At 38.1% G+C, this 18,279-nt stretch overlaps 1 protein-coding gene and 1 pseudogene across 4 annotated transcripts in view; both read left to right on the top strand.

Annotated features, from left to right (window-relative positions):
- The window catches only part of STK3 (serine/threonine kinase 3), a 321,260-nt gene that overhangs the window by 134,820 nt on the left and 168,161 nt on the right, over positions 1–18,279 (top strand). The gene's annotated exons all lie outside the window — the stretch shown is intronic.
- On the top strand, positions 12,014–12,179 carry LOC127490907 (U2 spliceosomal RNA; annotated as a pseudogene).

Raw genomic sequence — 18,279 nt, 5'->3', positions numbered from 1 at the left:
GTGTGTGTGTGTGTGTGTGTGTGTGTATATATATATATATATATCTCCTAGAGTCCTCATGGGGAACAAAGTCCTTTACCCTTTCTGAAAGATCCCTGTTTTGTCTTGTCAAGAACATTGGCTTATATGCAGTGTAACATACTGGAAAATTTCATGTCCTAATTTCTTAGAATATAACTTTTTTTTTTGACAGGCAGAGTTAGACAGTGAGAGAGACAGAGAGAATAGAATGGTCTTCCTTTTCCGTTGGTTCACTCCCCAAATGGCCGCCACAGCTGGCGCGCTGTGCCGATCCTAAGCCAGGAGCCAGGTGCTTCCTCCTGGTCTCCCATGCAGGTGCAGGGCCCAAGCACTTGGGCCATCCTCCACTGCACTCCCGGGCCACAGCAGAGAGCTGGACTGGAAGAGGAGCAACCGGGACAGAACTGCTGCCCCAACTGGGACTAGAACCCGGTGTGCCGGAGCCGCAGGCAGAGCATTAGCCTAGTGAGCCGTGGTACAGGCCTTAGAGTATAACTTATAACAAGACAAAATGTATTTTGCCACTGATACTGCATTTAAAAAGTAAGAAAGTATCTAATATTGTGTTTTTAAACACTGATTAACTTCTGTATATTAAGAGGGACTGTTTCATCTTTTAAGAGTTAAAAAAATGCTATATTGTAGAAGCCAAGTCCTTGAGTCTTTTGAGTGTTAAAATAAGAAACAGTTACTGGATTTCTCTTTCTGTAGAGGAAATGCCAGTCAATTTTTAATGATTAAAAACTATACCACACTTAGATTTATGAGGAAAACAAGCTTTTCGTAGTGCTACTAGTTACATAACCTTTTCCTTATGTGTTGTGAATTTAAATTTATTTTGTACTTGATTTTTAATTTTTAAAGTTGTATAGGCCTAGAACATGGTAATATTTTTCAAAAAAGACTACCCAAGTCTACACTTTCTCACTTTCCTTATTTTACTTACTTTCTATTATATATTCATTGCATTTAAAAATGATGCTGCATATTTAATGAAAAAAGTTTTTTGAAAGGAAGTGTTGCCAATCAGTCTGAATTTGTTACAGTTAAAATTTGATGGTCTAAAGACAATTTATAATCCTCTTCTTGTTATAAAATATTGTCAAATTTATAGTAGTATCAGTTAGAAAGTTTATGGAAACATTGTTTAGGGTGGTTTAAAATAGAACTAAATCTTTAATTTGAATTTGATGGCACCTGTTTTCATTTTGTTCCCCCGGCAACACCACTGGTACCAAAATTGCCCATAGACCACCCTGGTTTTTGAGAAGAATGAAATCATTCTGTTTTTTTTTTTTTTTATAATTTCATCCTTTTACTGACTAAATATTTAAATAGTTATAAAACATCTGTCAGAGTTTGTGAACTTACATTGGAGCTAAAGAGTTTAAGACACATAATTGGAAGTTTTGCATTAAAGTCCCTGAGTAATTTTAGTTTGTCTTTCTTAGTTATACTAAAATTTTTATTAGAATTAGAAATTAGAAAAGTAACTGACAGCAACCAGAGAAAAAATGTCTAGACTTAGTCATGTTGGAAAGCTATGTTTTCTTTTATTCATTTACTGACAATTGAAAATTTTTTTTAAGAAAGACAATGTGATCCTTTCTTTCTGAAAGGCTCTAAGCAGTTCACACATGTGAATTAAAATTCACACTGTTGAGAGTCCTGTGGCAAAGAGAAACATAATTTTTTTTTCTAAAAGAGTGCTCTTTTTTCCTCCTTACTCTATCATTGAATATTGGGATATCATGAAATGTCATTATTTTATCTGTTTTAATAATGGATCATTACAACTTAGATGTAATAAGACAAGTGGCTAATGATTACTACTTTTCTGCATTCAAAGATCAGAATTGATTGTCTTATCATAGGTTCAGTAATCTAGATATATTAGGTTAACGTGTATTCTTTTGGTAATTTACTTGATCAAGTGGTGTTTCTTTTTGTGTTGTCCAAAGGAAAATTCATGTAGGAAAATTATGGTTAACTTGAAAGGAATAGAGTGTACAGATCAGCAAATCTTTGCTTTGTTTCAGTTTGTTCTGTATTTTTATATAGGTTATATCTTGTCATGAAAATGTTTATAGGAGGTAGAATCTCTAAACCTGACTTGATTAGGTAGAACTTTATATAGAATCAACGAAGACAGGAAATATTTAACATTTATTAAAAATGATAATCTACTGTTCTTATTTATTGTAAGATTATTTTTTCTTTTAGTAGGTAAATCGTTTTTCTTGTTGAGGAGCATGTGGGTGAATAATCACCCTTCTCCCCCAAATCTTCTTGAATACTACTTCATACCTTGTGTATTACTAGGCTGATTAGAAAATGTCCTTGGGGAGCCAGTGCTGTGGCGTAGCAAGTAAAGCCACCGCCTGCAGTGCCGGCATCCCATATGGGTGCTGGTTCAAGTCCTGGCTGCACCACTTCTGATCCAGCTCTCTGCTGTGGCCTGGGAAAGCAGTAGAAGATGGCCTAAGCGCTTGGGCCCCTGAACGTGCATGAGAAGGCTTGGAGGAAGCTTCTTGCTCCTGGTTTCGGATTGGCACAGCTCTGACCATTGTGGCCATCTGGAGAGTGAACCAGCGGATGGAAGACTGACTCTCTCTCTCTGTTTTGCCTCTGCCTCTCTGTAACTCTGCCTTTTAGATAAATAAATAAATAAATAAAAAGAAAATGTCCTTGTATGATTCAGAATTTTTCCGTACGATTTTTTGACCTTTACTAAAGCCATTGTGTTATGGTAAGGCGATCATTCTTATTTAACAGAATGGTATTTGAATGAGGAGTAAATTTTATTCCTGGATGACACCAGTTATTAGGAAAATTTAACTTCTTTACACTACTCATTCATTTGGAAGGGAGTAGAAAAAATTTCTTCAAGTTCTCCTAAAAGTCTTGATGGTGTGTGTGTGTGTATGTATGTATGAAACCAGTTGCCTCAGTGGGATAAAACTGTTTGGTGGGGGCCTGGTATTGTGGCACAGTGGGTTAAGCCTACATTAGTGATGCCAGCATCCCATATAGGGGCTGGTTTGTATCCCAGCTGTTCCATTTCTGATCCAGCTCCTTGATAATGTGCCTTGGAAAGCAGCAGGTGATGGCCCAAGTCCCTGGGCTCGTGCTATTCATGTGGGAGACCTGGGTGAAGTTCCAGGCAGCCCTAGCAGCTGTGGACATCTGGAGAGTGAAACAGTAGATGGAAGATCTCTCTCTGTCTCTCCATCTATCTCTGTAGCTCTTCCTTTCAAATAAGTAAATAATCTTGAAAGAAAAAACACTATCTGGTGTAATCAAAAAGTTTGGGCTTCTTTTGTTGGGGTAATTGTATGGTAAAAGGGAAAGAACTGTCTTTTTAAGTCAGACCTTTAGTTTTAGCATTTTGTTCTCTCTAAACCATGTACTATCTCTGTTTAAAAAAAAAAAAAGATGATACCTCTCAAGGTGGTTGTCATCAGGTTGTAATAAACTAGGTAAAGATATTTTTCACAGTTTCCAACACAGCAAGAAATTAGTAAAAGTACAGACTCATCGTTGCTCTTCATTCTTCCCATAAATTTGCCTCTTTGGTGTTGTGTGCCCCAGCAAGAGAATTGAGTTCCTGTAACTCTGAGAATGTTGTATCCTCTGGGACTTAGGATATGCTTGGAACCCATGTTTCTAGAGCTGTTTTTAGTTCTATTTATTATACCTAAACATGTGTAAATCTCTTTCCAAGCTAGAGATGATTCTCACACCTTAATCATTTATGCTTTAGTTGAAGTATTAGTCCTTTTAATCTCTTTTCAGTCAGTGTGGAAAGCATTTCTTGTGCATAGTAATATGAAGTATCCTTGAAGGAAACCCAACACCCTATGAAATGTCCATGTGTGCACCTGAATAAATAAAGTTGGGTTAAAAGTAGTCAAGACCTGGTTCTGAAAGAAGCAAGGATAATTTGCTTTAAGTATGTATTATATTTTACCTGATTTTTTTTTTTTTAAATTTACTTATTTAAAGGCGGGGGGTGGGGAATCTTCCATCTGCTCATTCATTCCCCAAATGGCTGCAACGGCTGGAGCTGCGCAGATCCGAAGCCAGGAGCCAGGAGCTTCTTCCAGGTCTCCCAAGTGGGTGCAGGGGCCCAAGGACTTGAGCCATCTCCTACTGTTTTCCCAGGCCATAGCAGAGAGCTGGATTGGAAGAGGAGCAGCCGGGACTAGAACCGGCACCCATATGGGATGCCGGCACTGCAGGCCAGGGCTTTAACCTGCTGCGCCACAGCACAGGCCCCGTGCAGAGATCAGCTTTGTTAAAGAAACTTTGTATCAGGAGATTTATTTGAAAGGCAGAATCACAGAGAGAGAGAGAGAGAGAAAGAGTAAGACCTTCCATCCACTGGTTCACTCCCCAAATGGCTGCAACTGTAGGGGCTATCCCAGGCCAAAGCCAGGAATCTGAAATTCCTTCTGGGTCTCTCACGTGGGTGCAGGGATCCAAGGACTTGGGCCATTCTCTTTTGCTTTCCCAGGAACATTAGCCAAGAGCAGGATCAGAAGGGGAGCAGCCATGACACAAAACAGTGCCCATATGGGATGCCAGAGTTACAGACAGCAGTGTAACCTGCTGTGCCACAATGCTAGTCCCGGTTACTATATTTTTATGGGACTTATTTGTGAGATGATTTATGAGTTAGTCTATGGCAGAATACTAGTGAAATGTTTCTTCAGTTAAATAAGAATCAGTAAAACGAAATGAGGATAAGTTTGATATAGACAGGTTAACAAATACAGGTTAATGTGAGTGGTATTCTCCCTTTTCCATTGTAGAACATACTACTTTTAATTTTTTCACATTTGAGCATTTCATAATAATTAATATCTAAACATGCACAAAGATTTTACTTATGAACTAGGTACTACAATAAGTGTGATTCATGAATTCTTTCCTGTAAGGTATGCTGTTTCTTAGCCTGCAAGAAGAGTTGTGCTACATTCCTTCTGTTTTAAACTTTTCACTTTTTTAAACATTTAATTTTAGTAAAAACTTAAAATTTACCTTATTAACTATTTTAAGAGTATGTTTGAGAAATATTAAGTATGTTCACATTTGTATTATCCTATAGCTCTCCAGAACTTTTTCATGTTGAAAATTGAAAAGCAGTCCATTAAATAACAACTCTACATTTTCCTCTCCTCTCAGCCCCTGGTAACCATCATTACTTACAGTACCTTATGCAAACAGAATCACATGGTATTTGTGTTTTTTTGTACTGGCTTTTCTCAGTAATATCCCCTGGGTTCATCCATGTTGTAGCATGTTTCAGTTTTTCCTTTCTTTTTCAGGCTAACTAATATTCTATTGTATGTGTAGACACATTTTGTGCATTCATCTTCATTTTTAATTTTTTTAAAATGATGTCTTTTAATTTTTTTAAAAGATTTTATTTATTTTTTTGAGAGGTAGAGTTACAGACAGTGAGAAGGAGAGACAGAGAAAAAGGTCTTCCATCTGTTGATTCACTCCCCAAGTGGCTGCAACGGCTGGAGCTGCACTGATCCGAAGCTAGGAGCCAGGTGCTTCTTCCTGGTCTCCCATGTGGTTGCAGGTGCCCAAGGACTTGGACCATCTTCTACTTCTTTCTCAGGCTACAGCAGAGAGCTGGATTGGAAGAGGAGCAGCCGGGACTAGAACCAGCACACATATGGGATGCTGGCACTACAGGCGGAAGATTAACCTACTGTGCCACAGTGCTGGCCCCCGTCTTTTTAAATTTTTTTTTTTTTTTTTTTGACAGGCAGAGTGGACAGTGAGAGAGAGAGACAGAGAGAAAGGTCTTCCTTTGCCGTTGGTTCACCCTCCAATGGCCGCCGCGGTCCGCGCGCTGCGGCCGGCGCACCGCGCTGATCCGATGGCAGGAGCCAGGTGCTTCTCCTGGTCTCCCATGGGGTGCAGGGCCCAAGCACCTGGGCCATCCTCCACTGCACTCCCTGGCCACAGCAGAGGGCTGGCCTGGAAGAGGGGCAACCGGGACAGAATCCGGCGCCCCGACCGGGACTAGAACCCGGTGTGCCGGCGCCGCAAGGCGGAGGATTAGCCTAGTGAGCCGCGGCGCTGGCTCGTCTTTTTAATTTTAATTTTATTTTTTGTTAAAGATTTATTTGTTTATTTGAAAGGCAGAATTATAGAGAGGCAAGAGAAAGAGAGGTCTTCTATCTGCTGGTTCACTCACCAAATGGCCACAATGGCCAGAGCTGGGCCAATCTGAAGCCAGGAGCTAGAAGCTTCTTCCGGGTCTCCTGCGTGGTTGTAGGGGCCCAAGGATTTGGGCCATCTTCTACTGCTTTCCAAGGTGCATTAGCAGGGAGCTGGATTAGAAGTGGAGCAGCTGGTACTAGCACTTGCACCCAAATGGGATGCTGGCACTGCAGGCAGCGGCTTTACCTGCTGTGCCACAGCACTGGCCCCTAATTTTATTTGATAAACATTACCTTTATTTTTCACCCAAAGTTTATCTCTAGGTTTTAGATTCATTAGGGACATAAGTCATTTTCCTGGCTTATTCTTTGGAAATCATGTTAATGTTTATACATTTTAACCTGTTTTGAAGTTATATTGCTAATTTATACATTGCTAATTAATTATACATTTGGAAATCTTTAAGTGATTTTATTAGTTTTATTAAATATCAATTTGATTGGATGTTTTAAAAGAACTTGGACATTGCTGGTTAGATAATTATCAATCATGAGGCTAATAAATTTATTTTCCAATAGTGTACAAACTATACTCTGCCGGTTTAAATTATAGCACCTAATGTAGCCTCAAGGTTTATGACATAATTATAACTTTTCGACTGAGCAGTGCTTAATTTGTTATGAAAGTAAAAGAAAATTAATTCCATCAAAATTGTGCTGCTGACATCTGTTTCTGATAAAATTTTAGTAATATGATAAGAATTAAAAGCATTGTGTGATTACTGGTTTCTGATTTCCATGATAGTAAACGGCAGATGATTTGTCTTTCCTTTGTGAATGATTTATATGTGAGATGTTATTAAGTCAAAATTGACAAGAAATGTAGTGCTTGGGGACACTAAAGCAATAACTGAGTTTCTTTCTGACCCTAATCCTTTTAGATTACCTGTTAAATTTGTTAAGTAAGTTCTATTTTTCTCAAATTTTGCGGAAATAATGAAAGATTAAGTGAGAATGTTTAATATACAATTGTATTTAGGGCATAATATTTTTCTAAAACCACAAGATATTTTAACATACATGGGTCAGTGTATTCAATCTATTTTTTACTCTATAACCTGCTGTATTGTCTTAGTTTCCCTTAAATTGCTACAATTGGAAGAAAACATATGATCCTTTGAGACTGAGTTTATTTGGAGGTAATGCCGGTGTATATGAATGCTCTTAACACCAGACTCTGGAGTTGAGAAGGAAGAAAGTGGTTCACAAGTGCAAATGCTTGAGGGGCCGGCATATGACAGTGGGTTAAGTGGCCACCTGAGGTGCTGGCATCCCATGTGGGTACCAGATCTTGTCCTGGCTTCTCCACTTCTCCCTGTTAATGACATGCGAAAAGTAGTGAAAGATTGCCCAAGTGTTTGGGCCCCTGCCACCCATGTGGGAGACCCTGATGGCCGTTTGTGACCATCTGGAGAGTAAACAAGTGGATGGAAGATTTCTCTCTGTCTGTCCCTCTCTTGGTAATTCTGACTTTGAAATAAATAAATAAACCCCTTTTTTAAAAAAAGCGCAAAATGCTTGATTAAGGTAATGGACAAAAGAGGAGAGGGAAGGACAATCAGAAGGAGAGAATCAGAAATGGAAGAAAAAAGAGGACAGTGGCTAACAGATGAAGATGGCATTTGTTAGGAAAAAGAAGAATGGCAGAGAGTGCATTTGTTCTTCTGTGGTTTGGGATGGTTGCCTTTTGCTCTCCCAGCACTGGGAGCAGAGCTGTTTGCTGAGGTGTTTCTGGATTGCTTTAGTCTGCTGTTGCTGTTCAGCAACACTGTCATTGGGATCTCACTGGAGTTATCGCAGGAATGACCCTGCAGGTACTAATCTCAGCAGCTCTTACTTTGCAGCCAACTCCCTGGGCCAGGCTGTCTGATGTAAATCAAGAATATCTAACTCTAAAGCTAATTTTCTTTCCATTACATAATCCAGCTTCAATAGGAAACCACTTTCCTAGATTTAGCCTATGTCCAATGACTTTGCTGAACTCATCTATTTCATGTAGTAAGTAAATGTCCTTGGATATAGTAAGCTATGATCATGCTGTTTGTACAAATTAATATTTTAACAGATTTGTTGATATAATTCACATAAAATTGTGTGCATATATTTCAGATATATCACTTGATATTTAGAAATTGCTATTTTAATTTTTTTCCTATAATGTGACTTCAGGCCAAAGTACCAATTATCTTAGTCTTTTACTTTTTTCATATATAAAAGTGATAGACTAGGTGTATTGGAAGCAGAGATTTCCTATAAGGATTAAATGAGACATTATCTTCAAAGGATCCAGGAGAGTTTTTTTTTTTGTTTTGTTTTGTTTTGACAGGCAGAGTGGACAGTGAGAGAGAGAGAGAGAGACAGAGAGAAAGGTCTTCCTTTGCCATTGGTTCACCCTCCAATGGCCGCTGCGGCCGGCGCGCCGCGCTGATCCAAAGGCAGGAGCCAGGTGCTTCTACTGGTCTCCCATGGGGTGCAGGGCCCAAGCACTTGGGCCATCCTCCACTGCCTTCCTGGGCCACAGCAGAGAGCTGGCCTGGAAGAGGGGCAACCAGGACAGAATCCGGCGCCCCGACCGGGACTAGAACCCGGTGTGCCGGTGCCGCAAGGCGGAGGATTAGCCTAGTGAGCCGCGGCGCCAGCCTCAGGCCAGTGTTGATACATAGGGGTGATACACAGGCATCCTAATCTTATTTCCATTTTTGAAAATGCATTTCTTCATTTTGCATATATCTACCATTTGATTTCCAAAAGAAATTTTCAACATCACATGAAGATATTTCCAAAACTTTATTTTTCAGTATCTTAATCTTGAGTACATAATTTTATCATTTCTTGACTGGTAGCATAATATACAATAGAATTAAAACATCTTTCTATAGCTGTGAGGAATTCACCTATTTGAAGGTTGAATCTATGGATGTAACATATTTTAATTCGCTTGCATATTTTTTCCCCTCACGTTAATAAAGTATGTTTATAAACTGTCTTTGTAGTGGCTCTTCCTCTTGTCAGGATTTCTGTTCTTTCCTGTAACCTTAAGCGTCCCCACTTACCTTATTTTCCTTACTTTATCTGCTAAAATACTATATTATCAGAGAAGCAATACCACATGATGGTTAAGAACATGGGAGCGCATAAGAGACTAGGAGGAAGCACCTGGCTTCTGGCATCGGATCTGTGCAGCGCCGGCTGTAGTGGCCATTTGTAGGGTGAACCAATGGAAGGAAGACCTTTCTCCCTATCTCTCTCTCACTGTCTAACTCTGCCTGTCAAAAAAAAAAAAAAAAAAAAAAACAAAAAAAAACAAAACAAAACGAAACAATGCTAACTGGCGACTATTTAGACAATGATAAAGGTGAAGGCGGAGGAAGCTATTGTTGATGAAGGTTGTGCCCGGTTAAAATACTGCTAGTATTTCTAACAATTCCATGTGCATCTGGACAGCATATGGGAATTTAAGGGGAAAGAGAAATTATTCCAGCTTGCTTTGTGGGAAAATTCGAAGAATCCATTCTTCTAAATTATCTGTCAGTGAAATGGCATAGGCTGATGTTCAAACTTTGAGAGATTGTACCAATTGGGAAAAGAAGAAAGCTGGTTCTTTGTTTTAGAATTCTGGTGCAACACTTGCTAGACAAACATTTTGCTAGGTACTTGTATGATACTTAAAAGAAAATTGGAGCCACAACAGTAAAGGTTTCTTTTCTTTGTTTTAAGTGTCTATCAGAACTGCTTGCCCTCAAAATTTTTGTTCTTGTCATTTGATATTTTTAAATTTTTATTGGTCATTGTTAACAGTATTGATTATATCTAATTCTTCCTCATTAAAAGATAAACAATTTAGAATAAATTTAATTTGGCTTTTATTGGCCTTCAGTTAGTATAACTGTTTCCAGCCTGAAACAGTAAATGGGAGATCTCTTGATCACTTTCTCTCTCTCTCTCTCTCTCTCTCTCTCTCTGTCTCGTGTGTGTCTCAAACAATAATTAAAAAAAAAATTAAAAGTTCACTGTTCAAAGATTTGAGGCAGGCCAGGGATCAGGGATTTACAGGACAAACATGACAGCAGGAGCCAGGCTGGTTAGGAGCTACAGAAAGAACTCAGGTCAGACAGCCTAAGTGACTGAGTTCACTACTAATCACAAGTGTCTCCGGGGTTTCAGGGCATTCTGAAATGGAACAGAAGACGGACAGTTATACTTTTTATCAAAAATAATTCTGGACTTTTTCTTTGCGTATGATTGCTCACTAGAAAGGAGTTTAGGAAAGGCAGAAAGCTGAGAGGGAGTTCATCTCAGTGACAGCTTTTGGGGAGCTGCAGTGTTGGAGAGTTTAATGATAGCATAGCATCTGGGAGTAGACTGATGTCCAGCTGACTGGCTGACTTTGCTTCTTCACACACCATGCTGTCTATCCTTTCAGTACTGATTCTTGGGAGTTTAAGGTGGACTTAAACTTTGTTGGAAAGGTACATTTTCTTTAAGTTGACCTTGAAAAATAGTGAAATTGCGATTTTTAAAAAATCTAATTACATCATTATCATTCTTTATATTATGTTAACCTATATATTCATTCAACCACTGTTTATTGAATATCAGCTTTATATTCAACTACTGGGAATTCAAAGCTGAATGAATCAGACATACTCCAGCACAAACTAGCTCATACTTTATAGATATGACATTATGTGGGTACTTGAAAATATTTATTTGAATTTTTCTCATAGATCCATTGACCTTTGCTACAGTTTAATATATAATATGGCATTTAGAAAGTAAGTATTTTTGATTTACTATATACTTAATAAAAACTTGTTTATGCCACAGTATCTGAGATATACAGTTGTTTCTCAGACTTTATGTATTGCCTTAAGTCAGAAGTCCAGATTTGGCATATTTTTATTGGACATTTCTTCCAAAAGTGTTTTGAACTGTATACAACCCTGCTTTCAGGATGCCCACACCTTTAAAGGACTCTAATGAATAGGAGGATGGCCACCCTGCTAAGACATTAGTGGTGGGTTTTGATTAGAAGTTGATATTTGAACCAGTTGTGTCGATTCTTTGTTTAAATGAGCCTGATTCAGCAGAGCAAAACAAAAATTGAAATGTTTTAAATCATTTCAGTACCTGTAATTGTCTATAAACAATCAATTCCAGCTTTATGAACTTCCATTCTTTGGTACACCATGGTTGTACTAATAACTGTTGTAACTGGTCTTTGTGGTCTTTGTTTAAATGTTGGAAATGGGACTTTAATATGAACATGCAGTAAATCTTAACCACAGAGGCACACACAGGTTCCAGTGTAATATGGAGCAGGAAAGAGACACATGTAAACAGACATATTCCTCATCTTAATATGTGGAGTCATACTTCCATAGCATTGCATTCAGTGTTTATATAGAGAGAGCTGGCAATGAAAAACTGCTGTTCCTACATTTTACTGTGTATTTTGATCTCTGGGTTATTTACTTCTTCTGAATGTGGAAGGCTGATATTAAAAGATGCTGGTATCAGTTAATTTTTTAATTGAAATGATAAAAAGTTATATAATGGATGGGGTAGAAGTCACATGTTCTCATTTACATTTGCATAAAAAGTTTATTGTTGAGAGAGAAAGATTTCTCAGTCACGCAAAAGTTGGTTTAAAGTGTTAAGTATGATGTGGCATTATAAGATTAGTTTCATTTCAGACTGTTTAGTCATGTTTTTTAATAAAATAGTTGGTCATAGAATATGTATTATATATTGCTTCTTGGCCTTTTGGCTAAGATCAAGTGTAGAATATGTATTATAAGGAACTACATTTTCTCAGAAGCTTTTCTAAAGATTTAATTGTGGTTGGTGTTTGATCTAGTTGGTAAGACACTGGTTAGAATACCCACAGCCCCTATCTGAATACCAGCATCAATGCCTGGTTCTGGCCTCTGACTTCCAACTTCCCGCTAATGCAAATTCTGGGAGGCAGTGGTGATGGCTCAAGTAATTGGGTTATTGCCACCCACACTGAAGACCTGGGTTGAGTTTCTTGTTCTCAGTTGGAGCCCAGTCCAGGCTATCCCTGGCTGTTGTGGACGTTTGAGGAATAAACTGGTCTCTGTCTACCTCATAAATAAATAAATAAAAATAAAAGACATAGAAATAGTAAACAAATATGTTCAACATATGATGGATATTAATATCCATTTGATTGAAGGATGCTGTAAAGTATTAAAGAACATCTTAATTCTTAAGAACATTTTAATTCTTATTAACAGTTTATGGATATGACACAAATAGATGTGTTTATGTAAGTCTGGTTGCACTAAAAATAGGATCTTTTAAAGCCAAACTCTGATTTCTCTTCATGTTAAACTTCAAAAGAGCAATGAAAAGATTATTGGTCAAGGTTAGGAAGTCGACATTTTATAAGGAGAAATTCAGTATGTCCCAAATTATATGAAACTGCACTTTAAGAGAATCTTGAATTGATGTGTTTGGCAGTGATGAAATCAAACTTACTCAATTCCTTTTTAGGTTCCAAATAATAAAGTTCATTTATTCAGTCAACATATATGTATTGTGTTAGAGATATAACACTGAATAAAACAAAAGTTCCTGTCTTCATGGTATTTATATTCCAATTGTGTTAGATGTTAATAAATGAAATAAATATGTAAATTGTATAGGTACATAAATGTTGATTAGTACTTTAGAGAATGCTTTTAGGGAATGAGAGGGTACTTTGAAAATTCATGGATAAATGGAATTAAAAGGTAAGGTTACTTTTGTGCAAAACATTTGTGGAATCCATGTATAGTTTTTCATAACATGCTTTTTCCATGAACTTGTTGAAGTACCTGCCTTTGAAGGACTCACTGCACCTTTAAATATGATAGGGAGGTCTTGCTCATGAGACACTGAAGCTGAAGGCTAAAGGGCTTGATGGCGTGAGCCTTATGGATTGCTGAGGTGAGAACTCTGTAAGGGACAGACAGTACACTGTCTGTGAGATGGGAACGTACCTAAGTTCTGAGGCTTAGCTAGAGGCCAGAGTGGCTGCACTGAGCCAGGGGGACAGTAATAGGAGATGAGGTCATAGAGGTAATAAACCTGACACAAAGGTCCCAAGATATGTTTACTTTTTAACTAGTGCTTTTGGCAGTAATGTCAGTCAAGTGGACTTGCCATAGGAGACTTTTAAGAACACTGCAGAGGGCTGGCGCCGCGGCTCACTAGGCTAATCCTCCGCCTAGTGGCGCCGGCACACTGGGTTCTAGTCCCGGTTGGGGCACCGGATTCTGTCCCGGTTGCCCCTCTTCCAGGCCAGCTCTCTGCTTTGGCCTGGGAGTGCAGTGGAGGATGGCCCAGGTGCTTGGGCCCTGCACCCCATGGGAGACCAGGAGAAGCACCTGGCTCCTGGCTCCTGCCATCGGATCAGCGCGGTGCGCTGGCCGCAGTGCGCCAGCCGCGGCGGCCATTGGAGGGTGAACCAACAGCAAAGGAAGACCTTTCTCTCTGTCTCTCTCTCTCACTGTCCACTCTGCCTGTCAAAAAAAAAAAAAATAAATAAAAAACAATAAAAAACAACAAAACACTGCAGAGGAGATTTAAACAATTTTGGATAATACTTTCTGCTTGTTTTATTTTTCCTTCCTTGCATCTGTCTGTCTCTAGTTAAGTAGCTAGCTATTCATATGTGATCCTATTTTCAACAAGGGTATAAACTGTTTAGATCAATTCACACACATATATATGTTGGTTAAAATAACAAGAGAAGTGTAGTTACTACCATTATTAGGCTCTTTATAGGAATGAGAGGCTAGGAGGTATAGTGAAAAGATCCCTGATATTATGTTCAGACAGATTTGATTTAATGTTCTAGCCTAAAGGCTTTACAGACTTAAGCAAATTATGCACTCTTTCAGACCCTCAATTTTCATATTGGCAAAACGAGGACATGAAAATACCTATTTCTGGGATGGATGTTTTGCACAGTGGTAAAATTGTTGCTTGGGATGTTCACTTTTCATACTGGAGTGTCTGCAATCAAGCCCTTGCTCTGTTTCCAGTTCTGGCTTCCAGCTATTGTTTTCTTTGGGAGGCAACAGGTGATGGGTCCCTGCCTCCTATGTAGGATATGCAAATTGAGTTCTGGGCTCCTGGTTTTGGCTTAGCCCAGCCTTGAGGCTGTTGAGGGCGGTTGGACAGTGAACCAATGGATGACAAATCTGTCTTCCTGTCTCTGTCTCTCTACCTTTCAAATAACAACAACAACTTGCATCCAAGACCTATAAGCATAGAAAGAATGTTATGTCAAGGAATACATAGCGCCTTTCCTGCTGGAGGACTTAATAAATGTAGCTAATGTCTGCATATGAATGAGAGTTAAGGGTGCTGGAGATTATTACGGCCCACAGTTAATGTAAACATTTTTTTTAAAAGATTTATTTTATTTATTTGAAAGAGTTACAAAGAGAGGTAGAGACAGAGAAAGAGAGAGGTCTTGCATCTGCTGGTTCATCCCCCAGATGGCTGCAATGGCCAGAGCTGTGCTGATCCAAAGCCAGGAGCTAGGAGCTTCTTCTGGGTCTCCCACGTGGGTGCAGGGGTCCAAGCACTTGGGATCTGCTACTGCTATTCCAGGCCAAAGCAGAGAGCTGGATTGGAAGAGGAGCAGCCAGGACTAGAACCGGCACCCATATGGGTTCCCGGCACTTCAGGCCAGGGTTTTAACCTTCTGCGCCACAGCGCTGGCCCCAGTAAAAATTTTATAGAAGTTAATTGTGTCAATTGTTACTATGAGAGAAACTTTATATTGGTTACTAACAAGTGGCAAAATGCATTTAATTGAATTTTCCCTTATTTTCCATTTACCAATGAAGATACTAAGTAAGGGGACATACATTATGAACCTCAGAGGTAGGTATCATATAGTTGCTGTAAAGCTTTATTATTGTCCTGGGCTCTCCTGTGATCATTTTGTTGATGTAGGTGAAGAGAACATAGTCCTTGGGATAGAGAACTCAGTCATGGTGCCACTGAGACTTTTCCATGACACTTATTTTGCTACATTTACTATTTGTGTGTTTTAGCATTTTGTGATATATTGCATTGAGGACTTTTTGTTGCCATAAATTACATAAAATATTCTTTAAGAAAATGATAGTGCCTTTAATTCTCAAAGTGGTACAATTTATTATCCATGGCTAATGTTGTTACTGGAATTTGGTCCCATGTGATGATCAGTATCTACAATTTCTGCCTTGAAGTTGCAAGTATGACTTTGAACTGCATCCAGTAGAAAGCTTCGTGGTCCAGATTATTACTTGTAAAGTGATATTTTGTTCGAGCTACAACATCAAATATTATGGTAACTGAGTCTTGAAGAGTAACGGTTTTTGGTGTTGTAGATATTACTTGTCATCCAGCTACTAGTTATTTGGCAATTGTTGGTGACTTTGCTGCCTGTTTTTCAGCTGGTTCTATTGTTCACTTTGGTTCATGGAGAGTGTTGTAACAACGTTCAGTTTCTCAGTGGTTTTCAGCATGCTCAGCTTAACTGTAATAATCCCAGTTTTTGTTTTGTGTCACTTTTTAGTGTGCATATTCAAATCATTGTATCCTACTTGAACAAATAGAGGAAAATGTAAACCTTGAGAGGAGTTTATCAGAATATATTAGTCTCATCTTTGGTCAGATTTATGCAATGTAATCAATTTGAAAACAAGTGTTCTGATTCTCTTTTACTGCGTATACCAGAACAATTTCTTGTTAAGTTATATTTTTTATTAAAATTTATTTATTTGAAAGTCAGAGTTATGGGAAGAGAGAGAAAGAGGGAATCTTCATCTGCTGGTTCACTCCCCAGATGGCTGCAACTGCTGTGGCTGGACCAGGCTTCATCCTGTTCTCCTGCATGGGGCACGAAGCGCTTGGGCCATCTGCTGCTTCCCCAGGAACATTAGCCAGGAAATGGATGGGAAAAGAGGCGGCCAGGACATGCACTGGCACCCACATGGGATGCCAGTGTCACAGGCAGAGTGCCACCTCACTAATACGATGGTTTGACTTTTGGTTTTACTATGTTATAGTAAAATATCTAAGGATAGATTTGTCAGTTGAATACATCTGAGAGACAGATTATTCAATTGATCCAATGTTTGTAGGATGAATGAATTTCATGTGACAAAGATAAAAGCCTTAATATTTAAGAATATTCTTTTGATTATAGATTGGGCCAGCTTTGAAAAAGTAGTCCAGAATGATGCTTAAATTAATAGATAAATTCAACCAGAGTTTTTACTCAGCTGGCTTTTTGGCTATAGAGAATTGTCTGGTTTGGAAGGCAGGAAGTTGGACAGTTTGGATCTTTATCTTAATAGACACTGAAATCATCAAAATTCAGTGGGAAAAGTAAAATGGAAATAAAATACTTAACTATTTTATGTATCAAATTATCAATATATGATTAAGTAATCATTAACCATTCTGTCTGTAGCTACTGCTAAGGGAAATCCTCTTGTGTGAAGGTATAGGGCTGGGAGATTTGTAAATTATAAGCTGAAAGATTAAGGTAGTAAATAAAGAAAATTGGAGCTTTCTTTGGAAAATCACAATACTAACTGTATAGTAAAATTCTTAAATATTTAATTTGATAGTTTAATAAACTCTTTTACCATGTTTTTAACTAGGTAGAAAATAGATATTATGGTTAGATTTTATTTGATTGTGTATATGTTATTTTTTAATTTTTTAGAATTGTATTTATTTGAAAGAGAGACAGACTTTCCATCTGCTGATTCACTCCCCATATGGCTGCAATAGCTAGGCCTGGGCCAAGCCAGAACCAAGAGCTAAGAATTCAATTCAGGTCTCTCTCATGGGTGGCAGAGACAGATAGTTAAGTCACTTGTCTCCCAGGGTTTGCATTAATACACATTGGGAACTGGGGGAGCAGAGCCTGAAGTCAGAGTCAGGCACTCTTACTATGGTGTGCAGGTATCCCAATCAGTGTCTCAAAACTATGCCATGTGCTTGCCTCAGAGCACATGTTTTCTTTTGAGAATAAAAAAATTAAAAATATTTGAAACTATATGTGTTAGGTGTAGTATATTTATAGACAAGGAAAAATGAACAGTTGGCCAAGAATAATTAAGTAAATTATATTGGAATGTTCCTATCAAAGAGGTACTTTGGGTTTTTGATTATTGAAATGCTTATTGGTAACAAAGAAAATGTTAAGGGTAAATGTTTTTTTATAAGAAGAATTATATCAAATAGCTTGAGAATGAAATCAGAGTTTGAAATGAATGTAGGGAACCCATCACACCAGAGTGTCAAACTGCTGAATTCCTTATATTACACTTTTGTTTTTGCTAGATTATAGAACAGCAAAAGAATATATTTTTCCTTGAAACTTTGCCACAGTTTTGAGTATAAAATGAACATGGAAAATTAGAAAAGATTGTCAAGGTTTTTTTTTGTTTTTGTTTTTAAGATTAATTTTTTTATTTGAAGGTGGAGTTACAGAGAGGCAGAGGCAGAGAGAGAGATATCTTCTATCTTCTGGCTGCTGGCTTCTATTCAGCCCAGCTCTGACTGTTGAGGCCATTTGGGGAGTGAACCAGTGGATGAAAGACATTTCTCTTTCTCTTTCCCTCTCTTTGTCTGTCATTCTACTTCTCAAATAAATAAATAAATTTTTTTAAAAAGATATTAAGGATAGCAGTGGCCTCAGATCAAACCTGATTATAGAAACATAATGAATTATTATATGTATATGGTTTTGAAACAGAAATAGAGACAAAAAATAAGTTTTCCCCACAGAATTAGCAGTCCTGCAGCTGATTGAATATAGTAAGTACTATGAAAATTGTTATGTGAAGGGCTAAAAATGCTCTATTATAATAAATCTTTTACAATATCACATAATTTTCAACAATAGAAGAGAAATTTCAGCTTTGAAACTAATGTAATTGTAGTATTAAATTTTAAGACTCTATGTATTTCAGGAGAATTAATAGCTATACTG

This window comes from Oryctolagus cuniculus, chromosome 6 (assembly GCF_051225735.1).
Source record: "Oryctolagus cuniculus isolate XC-2025 breed Fujian yellow rabbit chromosome 6, ASM5122573v1, whole genome shotgun sequence".
NCBI classification, from domain to species: Eukaryota; Metazoa; Chordata; class Mammalia; order Lagomorpha; family Leporidae; genus Oryctolagus; species Oryctolagus cuniculus.
The sequence above is the reverse complement of the archived record's forward strand: the minus strand, read 5'-3'. Positions and strand labels throughout refer to the sequence as shown.